Here is a 12975-nt window from a genome sequence, read left to right on the forward strand (position 1 = left end):
AATTTGATTAGGAACTGACTGATCTAATTTGCAGATAAGATAAGGATTATCCCTTATCTTAAAGGGACTTCTAATCCAGATCTGATTTGGGTTAGCGACTCCTAATGGGATTAGGAGCTGATCCCTTTAAGTCTATAAAAGGATGAGGGGGTGGCAACCTTTAGACACAACATCCAACAGACTCACTAACAACAGTCTTGTCTTCAGAGCTGAGATCACAGAAGAGAGAATTCTACACCTTGCAATTACTCTCTAGCCGCCTCCTTCCTGCAGCTGCCGCCTATAGTAGTTCGATCTCCATTGCTTGGGAGAAATCAAGATTGGATCTTGATTCCAATCTTTTGGAGAAAAGATTGATAGGTGTTGTATTTACAAGCCATCCAGGTGATTCTTGGGAAGGATCAAGTTCTTGGGAAGAACACTGCTGATTCTGCTCCACCCTGCACTGTGTCATCTTCAATGGGAGCAGATTTTGGATCCTACCTTGGGCGTGAACACCTCCATTGAGAGATATTGTTTCTCTGTATCAGGTATTATCTCTCTCTCCTCCTTTTGGTTCAGATCTGGTTCAGTTTATGGTTCAAGAATGATCATTGAAAATGTGATTTTCTAAATAGGGAATTCGATTCCCAGTTGAAGGGAGAGAAAAATTTTTGAAATTCGCCCCCTTTATTCTGCAATCTTGGGTGTCCATGTGATGAATTTCCTATCCCTTCACTTTCATGATGGGGAGGAAAAGAGTGGCTCGTGTGGAAGCCTCAGATAGAGAAAAGAAGAAGAAAGGACTGACCTTCTAACATGTCTCCGGAATTCAACTTGGAAGAGTAGTAAATTTAATCTAACCAACCCAAGGCCTCCTTCCTTCTCACCAAAATAGAATCCGAAATAAATCAGCTAAGAATAGAAGCCCTAACGCTCGAGCTACTCCCCCAAATCCAAAAACCACCGATTCGAATAGGAAAAATGCAACCTTTCAAGCAGAATGAGGCCAAAGAGCCCTAATTATACATAGATTTGGCAATATCAAAACAACCCAGAAAATGCCAATTAAAAGAAAAAGGAGAATGGAAAGAAAGTAATATTCAAACAATAAAAAGGAGATTTAATGTTTTTCGTCTATGTCATTGACTGAGGGGAGATATTTATTAATTTTGTCAAAAATAAAAAGGAGGTTTTTGCTAAAATGGAACTATAAGAAAGGTTTTTATGATTGTCAGAAACTTTTTGAGGGGTTTTTATATTGACCCTATCTTATTTGATCAGTGATGCTGCGTTTGGTTTGATAAAAAAATAAAAAACAAAATTATGATTAAGAGTTTTCCCTCAACGTTCTATTTCAGTGTTTCTCTCCTATTTTCTATAAACCAAACATAACCTAAAAGCTTGATTGATCAAAGTCCGCATTGCCGTTTTTGGGCCTAAGTAGAAGTTTTCTTCCGGCCCGCCCTGGGCCAAGGCTTGAACAGCCCAGCCTTCAAAGAGATGGTGCTGGTGATCTGTGTCTATGAGACTATGACGACTAGTGACCTCTAAAGTCCAGGGCAATAACCTGTTGAACAGCTTAAGCTTTAAAGAAGACAATCAGTTGGTGAACTTATACCCCAAGCCCCAAGGTGTGACATGCTAACTGTGCTTTATGAATGGAAGCAATGTGGATGTGACTGTGAGTGAATATAGAATGGAGGCCGATGAATACAGAGAAAATCCGATGAAGGTGGTGAAATATGAAAGAGAAAAGTGTATGTTTTAAGGTTTTTTCTTTAATAACAAAAAGATTTAATTAAAGATATTTTTTTAAGAAATTATAGCTGATAAGGGCAACTTTTGAGTCCTAATATCAATAAAAATAATCCTTTTAATAAGGGCAAAAACATTGTTCATCTTCTTTCTCCTCCAAACCGCTAAACAAATCTCTCTCAAGATTAATAAATATTAATCATAGATCTCTACTTTTTTGTTCTTCACTTTAAGTTTTTTTTTTTTTTTGAAAATATTTCCTAAGCCCTAACCCTTATTTTGATATGCAAATAGGATTTCAATGGGTTAAACACTATTTTGAAGAAGAAACCCATCAACTGAATTGCAAACCTTCTCATTCGATCGATGAAGGCCACCGTGAACCAGTACCCTGGAACAATACTACATGGAGTGATGAGAGCCTATGCCCTTGCAATTCTAAAGACCCCAATTGTGTTGAAGATGTCCTCAACTTGCAAGACCTTGGACATGCTAGATGCATCCTACTTCATATTCTTGGCGACAAGGGTTGTGTACCGAACAGTCTTGGGCATTTTCTTACACCAGTAGTAAGTTAGAGTAGCAAGCAATGCACCAAACATCAAAACAAGGCGCCATATGTAATCGGTCTGTGAGACAGTTGAGGCACTGACATCAATTTCGTAAGTTGGAGAGTTCCTGGCCTTAATTGCAACAAATGATGATTGAAACCATTCCACCAGCTAAGATCCCAAATCCTTGCATGGTAAAGACGGCAGCAATGAAGGCACCACGAGTCTTCTTATTGGCATGCTCGAAAATAATCGTGGCAAAAAGTGGGTAGTGACCACCAATGCCAAATCCGTGCCAGAAGCGGAAAAAAGAGAGGGTCGCCATTATGTCTTTTGGAGCACTTCCAAAAGAAAGCCTTGAAGCAAAAGAACGACGTTGAGAAGAAGAATCGTTTTTGATTTGTTCTTTTGGTTCAAAATGCTAACATGGTCCATTCTTATTGGTGGGTTCACGCATCTCGTGAACCCATAGATTCACAGGATGCGAACTCAGGAATGAGAAAGAGACCGGAGACTGGAGGTGGGGACATTTGTTTGGTGGTCTAAAGGAGGAAAGAGATGAACAATGTTTCTACCATTTTTTGATATTTAAAAAAAAGTTAATCTATTCTAAAAATTATGCTAAAAAAGTTATTTTTATTGATAATAAAATCCAAAAGTTGCCTCTATCAACTATAATCCCTCAACTTGGCTAAGATAGCATAAGGGCAGCCATAACTTGGGCCAAATTGATTCTTCTTCTTCTTTTATTATTATTATTTTTATATCTTTTGAAGGGCGACAGAAGAGGGGTAGCTCATCCCCCAATCCAGGTGCAGGTGGGATTGATCCCAAGTCTCCCTTATAACCATCAAGTGGTCTTATCAACCAGCTGGTTAGCACCTTGCTCTGATTCAGCCTCTTGGAAATTTGAACACAAGACAAACTCATCTTCCGGAATAGTCAAACAGGTACAAGATAAAGAAAGAGAAGGGTCAACCTAACCCAACCCAAAATTAAAATGGGTTTATGGGTTCATAAAATCCCAAGCCTAAGTCAATTTTTGATTGGGTTTGGGTTATCCCGGCCCAAATTGCCCCCACTACTAATTAGTGGAGACTTTAGACAATGTTTGAACAGAGTTGGGATCTCCTCCCAAGAAAAAGTGTCCCAACATGATCTGTATCCATATATCTTACGATAAGACTGAAACCCACCATATATGAGATGTATGAGCACAAATCATGTTGGAACTTTTTTCTTTTCTTGTTAGAAGAGATCCAGACTCGCTTAGACAACAGTGTAATGTGATTTTTTTAAGTAAACACGGCAGAACTAGAATTGAGAATGTGGATTAGGATGAGCTAAGGTTCAGTTTGGAAGGCGTATAAATACAAATATCTAGAATAAAAAACCTTGTATTTTATATTATTTTATATGTATTTATACTCTTTTTAAACTGAGCCTAATTTTCAAATGGAATTAAAAATAACTACATTGTTCTAAAAAAAAATTCAAAAATAACTTCGTTCACATAGATTAAAATGATATGGAGGGTATGTCCTTTGCAGAACTGAAATAAGAAATAAATTTGATAAAAATGGAGCACACAAAAGTCAAATCCAACATTAACCCACCCAGTACGCACATCCATAATTTACACATTTGGATCATTGAAAATTATCCATATTTCATAGTGAAGTTGTAAATATAGACAAGTAGACAAGATTTGGGACAGCATTGGATGTTACCATATATTCGGATCTGTCCTAAATGTACGAATAAACTTTATATACGTACCTCTATAGGCATAAAATGGGCCAGCTTTAGAGAAATCCATCCAAATTTAGGTCCACATCTGAATATGGAGGGATAGAGTTTTGGATGAGTGATAATGGTCAGAAATTAGATAATTAACTTGAAAACGATTTCTCCTTAATTTGCAATCTAGAAGCGCAAACTAACAACATCCACATAATAAGAATGATATCTGTCTGTTTGTAGTACAGTTCCGTTTGCATTAATGTAATGCATGAGAGTACAAATGACAAAAATGGAAATTCTGGCCTACTTTTATTTACTTCAGGTTTAATTTTACTTTACCTCATCTGTGATAAAATTCACACTCAAATCATTTGCACTCTTATGCATTTATTGCACCAGTGCAAATGAAATTGCACTGCAAATAAGCCAAGCCAAACAACAAAGAATTCAGATTAGCTTAACGTTTTAACTGTTCAGCAGGCTGTGAAACCAATGATGAGATTCTATGCTGGTAATAAATTGATATGCAGAATGGAATGATAAACAAAACCTCCCAGCAGAATTGATATGCAGTTTGGTAAGCTATTGCCGAATTGGTTGAAATGAATAATGAACAACGCTCTAATAAGGAATGACACTAACTTATTCTCGAATAATTGTTTAACCTAAAAGCTTAAGTTATTAAGTGAGGTCCTGATAGGTTTTTATTCTTTAAAATGCCTCCGCCCACCCATACCTTGTACTGCAATTTAATTAATTATAATGGAGACAACAAAGATCAAACACTACACCACTTGGTCAAACATGCTCAGGATACTATCTCAGGGAACCATTCTACCTAAAACAGTTGCTTGACATGCAAGGTCCCTGAATAGGTTTTTACTCTCTAACACTTCTATCTAGGGTAACAAAAGACTCAAGAAAAACAACAGGGTGATAATAACCTTTGTTTGGTTGATGATCTTTACACTATTTCTATTTGCTTTCCGAGCACTGTCTTTTGTTTGTCCTTAGACTTGCAATTTTTTTTTTTTTGTTTTTTCTATTGTCACCCATTCCGAGAACGATTATGTGATTACTTCACCCCTAAACATTTTGCTATATAATTTAACGTATCCATTAAAAGCAAGTCAATTCGTCCAATTCAGCAGTTACCAAAAGACCCCAAGAAGGGCTTGAGAAGGAATGAGAATACTATGATGTTGATATGTCTGCAACATGATTATAATGTGTAAATAAACATGGACAACCGAGTTGTGCTGCCTTAACCATCATTGGGTTGACTAGAACCGAAAGAAGGTGGTCCAACATCTAATCGCATCTTAATTCCTATCAGGGCTAGCTCCAAAGTGAGCAACCCTAATTCCGAATCCCTTGTCTACTTTTTCCTCTGTCCAAAGTGGAAGCAAATAAAGGCCCAATTAAGTTCATTATGATTAGGAAAAGATGTATCAAGTGGAGAACTTTAATCATTTAGTCCCATGGATAGAATCACACATCAACCTTCTTGGTCTAAATCTTTGACTAATTTGGATGCAAACGATATATTGAGAAGGAATGATCACAGAAAATGGATCAATTGATCATTTAATCTAGAATGGGTTGTTCAATTTGCATTCTTACATCATTGATTGTGGATGCAAACAATTCACAATTGGCATGCTTTAATTAAATAAAGATTTTCTAACCGCGCGTAGGCATCCAAATCTAGATATACATAATTCCTTTCTTTAAGATAATAATAATAATAATAATAATAATAATAATAATAATAATAATAATGTGTTACAGTTAAAATTAACAGCAGAGAGAACCCATAATTAAATGCGTGGTGTTGGGTCTTGACAACAAGAGGAAAGGGAAAGTATATATCATAGTTTTCCTTAATTGTCCTTGGTGAGAGAAAAATATAAGATGCAACAAAGGGGGCATGAATGTAATTACAGGACTGAGTCAGAAAAAGTGGGTTCCTTCACTATCACAACCATGAGGGTGAGGGTGAGGGTGTAATTCGGGTTAGGAGAAGTCCTGTCGAGAATCCATATGCCCATGGAATATAATTAATGACAAGTCCAATGCAATGATTCAACAACCAAACCAAATGAGATTTCAGAAGTTAGAACAGTGTCAACAACTGCCAATTGGGAATATCCCATGATTCATGATGGAGTACAAAACCTGTCATTCAAGATTTGATTTCTCATCGTTTGGAAGATCCTCATGAAAGGGAATTGACAAGCCAAAGCACTTGTACTGACCTGAATTGAGATACATCATGCAAGTCAACAGTTTTGCACTCAGCTCAGTTGCACCACAGGCCAATCGACGGCGACAAGAGCTAAGAGCCACGCTCACTGTTACCATTAAGATCCAAAACACCCAAGAGCAGCTAAGAGAAGTTGCATCTTCTTCTTCATTAAGCATTTATAAGTAATAATTCATTATGGTTGGCCTAGACATGATGGATTATTATAAATAAGAATTCAATCTTTTCGAGTGTTTTATTTATTTATTTATTCAAAAAAGGATCAGAAGAAGAGGAAAAGAGTATGGATTATCGAAGGGAGGAGGAGACTTTGGGATAAGGGGAATGATGAAACAAGAAAAACAGAACAGGAGAGAAAGAAAAATGCAATGTAAACAATGAGAGAGGGCGTTTCCCAAATCCCAATAACAATAATGAAAAGCTTGGTAGGAGGACTGAGGGCATATGCCCAAGTATATGTATGTGCATGTGAATGCCTTGGCCCCTTGGGGCTTGGGCCGATTCTCCAGCAAACAAAGCCCATGTGATAAAGCCACTTTTCTTCTTCTTATAAACTGACCATACCCGTTTGGATGCAATCATGCGGTTTCTACTAATAATTTCCCTCCCCTCCTTCCCCCTTTCTTTGTTTTTTATTACATTATTCTCCAAAACTTATTGCTTTATTTTATTATTTCTTCAACTGTTATTTTATTTAAACTCATCAAATAACTTGTTAAGTATCCTCCCCTTCTTATTGGTTTTTTAGCTACTCACTTACCTTCTTGCTACCCCCACCCCCTTCCGTACGTTTTCTGTCAAAATTGGAAATCGCTCTATATAAGAATTTCTCTGTAATTAAATGCAAATATGTACGGTTGTTTCACCAGAGAAGGGAAGGGAACCGGCAGCCCATATCTTCTGAAAGCAAAAATTGTACAAACACCTTGAGAGTAAGACATCCATGTTAAAATCATCATGTGCGGTTGGCTGTCATGCTCTCAAAGTTTTATACTAGGGTTGCACCGTAAGGGGGTGCTCGCCATTAAATCTCTATCTCGACCTCCAGCTCCTCCAAGAGAGATAAAGCAGGTGATCGATCAATTCAGAAATGTATTATGTATGCAGACACGGCGAAGTGTTTGACTGTGACTGAAAATTCGATATAAATTGCTCTTTTTATAATTTTCCCACTAAGTTGTTGGTTTCTTGAAAACTCAAAATAGAAAAAAAGAAAGGCAAAAGGAAGAATCAACAATGTAATCCTAACACTGATTCATCGCTCACAACAATTGCAACCCTACAAACAGCCCTGGCCTTCACATGGTGCGTTAGGAAATGTAGAAACCTTTGCCTGTCATTCTTATTCTCAACTCAATCTGTAGGGTCAGTTCGAGCTAGAACTCATTATTAATGTCATTGGCAGAAGTGAGTCTCTTGTTTGTTGATGCAGTCGACGAAGAACATAGTGGACATGTACTGGGTATGGCCAGCGTCGATCCTACTGGTGGGGCCGAACATGAGAGCTATTGAATTGGGTGAAGACAAAGTCCTACTTTGACTCGCAAGGAGATAAAGGATATAGAAGATAAAACTTAACAGATTTAGTTTATCTACAAGACTAGTTTTTGTATTGATCTATATAACTCTAATACTCTATTGATTGTATCCTAATAGATCTATACCTCTCTTGTAAATTATAAATAAGCAGAGAACCCTAATAAGATGATCGACCGATTCAGGCCTCTTGTTATCCTCTTCTCCCTCTAATTTTGTTCATTATCTTCTCTGTTAATTTAGTACTATCCGAAATCTTTCATGGTATTAGAGCCATAACATGGCCGATAGTAGCACATCTTCTTCTTCTCCTTCACCACCTACAACCTCCAATTCCTTGACCGCCCTTTCTTCTATCATTAATGTCTCCAACATAACAAACTTTCTTCCCATTAAATTTAATGGCGACAATTATGTCGCTTGGAAATCCCAATTTTTACCCATCTTTAGAATCCATGAGATTTATGGAATCATAGATGATTCTCTACCATGTCCGCCTAAAGAGGTCATCAGTGGACAACAAGTGCCGAACCCAGAGTATTCAACATGGGCTCGACTTAATCAATTCATAATGAGTTGGATCATCTCCTCTCTCACCAAAAGCATCATTGGCCATGTGGTTGGGCTAAGAACCTCATGTGAAGTTTGGAAATCCTTGGAAGAAGCCTATACTTCTCCCTCACTGGCCCGACTACTTCAATTACGCATGCAACTCATGTCACTAAAAAAGGGAAGTTCGAACATCGCTGAGTACATATAGAAAGTGAAGACTATATAGAGCAACTGACAACTGCTTCTGAACCTGTGCACAACAGAGACCTCCTTCTTAATATTCTTAGTACTTTAGGTTCAGATTATGATTCTTTTATCACTTCTTTTACTACTAAATCCAATTTTTCCACTATTACATTGTCTAATTTATATGGCTAACTGTTGAATCCTAAGTTGTGGCTTTCACAAAGGCATTCTATAACGGATTTGTCCAATTCAAGTGTTAATGTGGCTAACAAGCAGCAACAGGTCAATAATAAACCTCAGAGCCCGTCCCCAGATGGCTTTCCTCCGAGAAATAACTATCAACCCAATTTTCAAGGTAGAGGCTGAGGAAGGGGACGTGGTGGTGGTGGTGGCCATCCATATAAATAGAATGGCCAGCAGAACCCAGCAGTCCGATGTTAGTTGCGCAACAAGGCCAATAATATTGCCTTATCTTGTTATAGGCGGTTTGATATTTCATTCACCAGAGACCAGCCCCCTCTAGCACAGTCCAACGCCTATCATGCTAGCATTACACAATCGTAGATTGAACCCAATTGGTACCCAAAGTCTGGTGCCTCTCATCACTTGACTCCAAATGTAAACAACTTACAAGCTCAACCTGAATATTCTAGGACCAATCAAATTTGTATTGCTAATGGAATAGGTCTGGATATTTCTCATGTTGGCCATTCTTCTTTTCATCTAAACAATCACCTCCTTCATCTCTATAATATTCTTCATGTTCCTCATATTGCTAAAAAACCTTCTTTAGCTCATTTTGCAAGGTTTCAATAAGGACTCTATCAACTTTCACCTATGGATGCACCATGCCATCTCCTTATCTTTTGTTACCAATGCTTCTATTGAGTCTTGGCATCTTTGTTTGGGCCATCCAACATTGAAGATTTTAAAGCAAGTTCTTAGTTCTATCGATCTTCCTTCTGTTAATGATAATTTTCACTTTTATCATCACTATCAAGTAGCTAAGAGTCATTGTCTTCTATGCACCAGTAATCATCATCGTTCATCAGCACCATTAGAGTTAATTTATTCAAATGTTTGGGGACCCTCCCAACCCTCCCATGTTAGTTCACATAATGGGTTACTATATTTTGTTCATTGATGATTTTAGTCATATTTGTTGGGTATTTCTTTTGACTAGTAAATCTGATACATTATCTACTTTTTTCAAGTTCAAGAATCGGGTAGAAAATCTCTTTTATACAAAAATCAAATATTATCAGTTCTACTGGGAGGTGAATATTGTACTATTGCTATTTATCTTGAAAAAACTGGGATATTTCATCGTATTTCTTGCCCTCATGCTCACTCTCAAAATGGTGCTCCAGAACAAAAACATAGGCATATTACTGAGACTACACTTGCATTACTTTCTCATGCCTCTTTACCTCTTTCTTTTTAGGATGAAGTTGTTCTTACTGCCACATTTTTGATAAATCACACGTCCACTTCTCTCTCTTTATAGGAAATTATTTGCTAAATCCCCTGACTATAGCATTCTCAAAGTTTTTGGGTGTGCTTGTTATCCCTTCTTGAGGCCCTTTAATTAGCATAAAATGGATTTTTGTTCTTCACTTCATATTTTCTTGGGCTACAACACTTCACACAAAGGCTATCGTTGCTTGAGTCTTGTTTCTAGGAAAATTATCATCAGTCGTGATGTTGTTTTTAATGAGGTGCTTTTCCCTTACATTACCATTATAGCTTCACCCCCTTCCCCATCCTCGAGATCTAGCACTTCTATTACAGTTTCATCACTCACTAATTCTTTCTTTTCGGTTGATGCACCACCATCATCCTTACCAAGTTCACCCCCATCCCATCATTCACGAGTTTTCCCCACCTCATCATCTTCTTCATCACCACCCAAGATGAGAAGTATCGAGTCCATTATGAGATTGACTACTCATGTACCTAATACAGTTCAATCTCAACCCATGGTGACTGGGTTCCAAACACAAGGCTTATCTTTTCTAGCTACTAAACATCCACTTACGGAAGCATTGATCTCTTAGTATTCCCATATCTTGTCTGAACTATCTTGTTATTCACAGGCTAAGAAACATGCTAAATGGTGTAAAGCCATGTGTGATGAATTTGATGTTCTCAAATTCTCATGAAAAATGGCACATGGACATTGGTTCCCTACACTAGGGATATGAATGTTATTGGCCGCAAACGATATATAAAATTAAACAAAATGCAAACAACAGTCTTCAATGTTACAAAGCCCATCTTGAAGCTCAGGGCTTTACTCAACAACCCGGTATTGATGTTGGTGTGACTTTTAGCCCAATTGTTAAACCTTCTACTATAAGGACTATCCTTAGTGTTGTTGTCTCTCATAAATGGCTCATTCTCTAGTTGGATGTGAATAATGCTTTCTTGCATGGTTAACTATTTGAAAATGTGCATATGAGACAACATCAGGGTTTTGGGGACCCCCAATTCCCTAACTATGTCTGCAAACTCAATAAGGCATTGTACGGTTTCAAATATGCCCCTCAGGCTTGTTTCTCAAAACTAAGTTCATGTCTTCACAACATAGGCTTTAAGGCTGCAAACTCTAATTCTTCCTTGTTCATTTATCATACTAACAACATCATCTTGTATGCTCTTATCCATGTGGATGACTTGCTAGTTACAAGGATCTTGGTACCCTTCACTACTTTTTGGGCATTAAAGCTAAGTTCACCTCTACAGGACTTCAGCTTTCCCAAGAAAAGTATATTCTAGATGTTCTCTGTCATTGTAAGATGGAAGGTTGTAATCCGGTCTCAACTCCCATACCGTTAAATTGCTCTCTCGAAGTATGTTGACACTCCTCTTGAAGATCCAATTGAATATCGTAGCATTGTTGGTTCTCTCCAATATGCTACCATTACCAGACCGGGCATTGCCTTTAGTGTCAACAAGGCCTGCCAATTTCTCCAAAATCCAATTGATGGACATTGAGATTTGTCAAACTCATATTCAGGTACTTGAAGGGTACAATTAATGATTCTTTGATTTTTTGTGCTGATTCTTCTCCCTCTATCAATGATTACTGTGATGCCAGCCGGGTGGGGTGCCAAGATGATTGGCGCTCAACTAGGGGTATTGTTGTTTCTACTCGGCTCTAATCTAGTTTCTTGGAGAGCTCACAAGCAGCCCACTGGTACCATTGCTCACTCAAGTACGGAAGCTGAGTTTCGAGCTCTTGCTAATCTCATTGCCAAAGTCATTTGGTTTCAGTCTCTTCTCAGGGAATTACACATTCACATACCCTCTCCCCCAGTCTTATGGTGTGATAATATTGGGGCGACATGCCTGGCTGCCAATTCGGTCTACTATGCTCACACCAAACATATTGAAGTAGATTATCACTTCATACGAGATCGAGTTACAAATGGATCTCTGCTAGTTCAGCATATTTCCTCCTGTGATCAACTAGCTTATTTCTTCACTAGAGGACTGCCTTGACCTAGATTTCTCTCCCTCAAGGCCAAACTCAATGTTGTTAACCGATGGATGAGTTTGAGGGGGCGTATTGGCAATAAGGATTCTATCGAGAGTCCGACTTTAAATAAGTAGAGAACTCTAATAAGATAATCGACCGATTCAGGCCTCTTGTTATCTTCTTCTAGCGTTCTTCTTCTCTCTCCAGTTCTATTCATTATCTTCTTTGTTAGTTCAGTATTATTTGAAATCTTTCAATGACAACGTGGATAGGGTTTTTGACAAAGATGTACTGTGAGAAAGTAAAGTTGACGGTGCTATTGGAGGTGGAGAAGGTGGGGAGCTGGATGCTGTTGACGGCGAGTTTTGGATTCCTGGACTTAAAGAAGGAGAAGAAAACTACACATGTTTAAGTGACTATCATAGGCACAGTCAGGTAGTTCTGGTTATGATTTTACTTCGTTGGCGATTTCCTATCTTTACCGGTAAAGTGCTTTTAATCAGGGTTATTTTGGTTATTTATTTTTTTATTTTAATAATTTAAAAATAATATCTGCATTTCGGTAATTTCACCATATACTCAAGTTCTGCAATTAAAAGTTTAGGTTACACGGTACCTATCTTTAATTTACCCTAACGAATATCTTCATTAGTGTTGAGAGAGTTTCATGGTTGCTCAATCGTCCTTCTTCCCCTATGTATTAATACAATAATGTCTTGTTTTCTATTTTTATGAAATTAGTAGTGTTTTTAGTAATCTAAATTTATCATTGGTAACCTAAATTCATTTTCAGTAATGTATTTATTTTAATCAAATGGTAATCAGGTTTGTCATTGATCATTTTCTATTCATTGAATTATAGTTTTTAGAAGATAGGAGAGGTCAGTATTTTTTTGGGGGAGGAGAGGGGGGGGGGGTGGGAC

Source organism: Nelumbo lutea, chromosome 1 (assembly GCF_056320005.1).
Source record: "Nelumbo lutea isolate HS-2025 chromosome 1, American lotus-T2T, whole genome shotgun sequence".
NCBI classification, from domain to species: Eukaryota; Viridiplantae; Streptophyta; class Magnoliopsida; order Proteales; family Nelumbonaceae; genus Nelumbo; species Nelumbo lutea.